Source organism: Marmota marmota, unplaced genomic scaffold (assembly GCF_001458135.2).
Source record: "Marmota marmota marmota unplaced genomic scaffold, marMar, whole genome shotgun sequence".
NCBI lineage: Eukaryota > Metazoa > Chordata > Mammalia > Rodentia > Sciuridae > Marmota > Marmota marmota.
Window position 1 is genome coordinate 11,943,587 of NW_026000205.1, and position 2,193 is coordinate 11,945,779.

The following is a 2,193-nucleotide window of genomic DNA, read 5'->3' on the forward strand; positions in this document are numbered from 1 at the left end:
AGGTACAATATGGACAATGCGGGGGAGTAACTTAACAGCAGAGAAATTTGAGGAACACTATTTCAACCAGATGATCACATCACTTTGGTGGTATGTATGTATCCTTAATATGATGTAATAACAATGGAACTCTTCATCTGTGATCTTCCTCCCCCATCAAAAAAATTCATAACTTATTGAGGAAAACCCGTAATCATGAGAAAATCATCTAATAAGTTCTAGCAGAAAGATATCCTACAATATGCCTGACCTGACTCCTCAAAACTGTTAATATAGTGCTCCCTTTGACAGCACATATACTAAAATTGGAACAATATAGAGAAGATTAGTATTGGCCCCTGCACAAGATGACACACAAATTCATGAAGTGTTCTATATTAAAAAACAAAAAAAGGTCAAGGTCATCAAAATCAAGCAAGTTCTACATCTTTCCATCTCCTCACTCCCACAGATAATCATCATTTTTTCCTTCTATCTCTGTGTATTTAACTTTTTAAAGATTTCACATATAATGGATATCATGCAGTATATTTACAGCTTTTTTATTGGTTGGTTGGTTGCTTTTTTTGGAGGGGGGTTCATTGTACTGGGGGTGAACACAAGGCCTCCTGCATGCTAGATGAGCACTCTACCACTAAACTATAACCCCAGTCCTTTTTCTTTTATTCTTTTTTTCTATTTTTTTAAAAATAAATGACAGCAAAATGCATTACAATTCTTATTACATATATACAGCACAATTTTTCATATCTCTGGTTGTATATAAAATATGTTGACACCAATTCGTGTCTTTATACATGTACTTTGGATAATGGTGTCCATCACATTCCACCATCCTTGCTAATCCCCTGCCCTCTCCTTTTCCCTCCCACCCCTCTGCCCTATCTAGAGTTCATCTATTCCTCCTATGCTCCCCCTCCCTATCCCACTATAAATCAGCCTCCTTATATCAAGAGAAAACATTCAGCATTTGTTTTTTGGGGGGATTGGCTAACTTCACTTAGCATTATCTTCTCCAACGCCATCCATTTACCTGCAAATGTCATGATTTTGATCTCTTTTATTGCTGAGTAAAATTCCATTGTGTATATATATCACATTTTTTTATCCATTCATCTATTAAGGACATCTAGGTTTGTTCCACAGATTAGCTATTGTGAATTGTGTGAATTGTGTGAATTGTGATGTGTCTGTGTTCCTGTAGCATGCTGATTTTAAGTCCTTTAGGTGTAGACTGAGGAGAAGAATAGCTGGGTCAATGGTGGTTCCATTCCCAGATTTCCAAGGAATCTCCATACTGCTTTCCATAGCTGCCATAGCTGCCATTCTGACTGGAGTGAGATGATATCTTAGAGTAGTTTTGATTTACATTTCTCTAATTGCTAGCAATTATCAAGTTTTTTTCATATATTTGTTGATTGATGTATATCCTCTTCTGAGAAGTGTCTGTTCAGGTCCTTGGCCCATTTATTGATTGGGTTATTTAGGGTTTTTTTTTTTTTTTGCTTACCTTTTTGAGTTCTTTACTTGGAAATCAACTTAATGAAAGAGGTGAAAGATCTATACAATGAAAACTACAGGACCCTAAAGAAATAAATCAAAGAGGACCTTAGAAGATGGAAAGATCTACCTTGCTCTTGGATAGGCAGAATTAATATTATCAAAATGATCATACTTCCAAAAGCACTGAACAGATTTAATGCAATTCCGATCAAAATCCCAATGGCATTCCTCATATAAATAGAAAAGGCAATCATGAAATTTATCTAGAAAAATAAGAGACCCAGAATAGCTAAAACAATCCTTAGCAGGAAGAGTGAAGCAGGTGGCATCACTATACCAGAACTTAAACTATACTACAGAGCAATAGTAACAAAAACAGCATGGTATTGGCACCAAAACAGACTGGTACAACAATGGTACATAATCAAGGACACAGAGACTAACTCACAAAATTACAATTATCTTATATTAGACAAAGGTACCAAGAACATGCATTGGAGAAAAGATAGCCTCTTCAACAGATGGTGCTGGGAAAACTGGAAATCCATATGCAACAAAATGAAATTAAACCCCTATCTCTCACCACGCACAAAACTCAACTCAAAGTGGATCCAAGACCTAGGAATTAAACTAGAGACTCTGCATCTAATAGAAGAAAAAGTAGGCCCTAATCTTCATCATGTGGAATTA

The 2,193-nt window shown here is 35.9% G+C and overlaps 1 non-coding gene across 1 annotated transcript; it reads left to right on the plus strand.

Annotated features, from left to right (window-relative positions):
* The first annotated feature begins 275 nt into the window (after nucleotides 1-275).
* Nucleotides 276-382, plus strand: LOC125612670. Its single transcript, XR_007343150.1, has one exon. It is a non-coding gene; the product is annotated as a U6 spliceosomal RNA (small nuclear RNA).
* The last annotated feature ends 1,811 nt before the right edge of the window (nucleotides 383-2,193 follow it).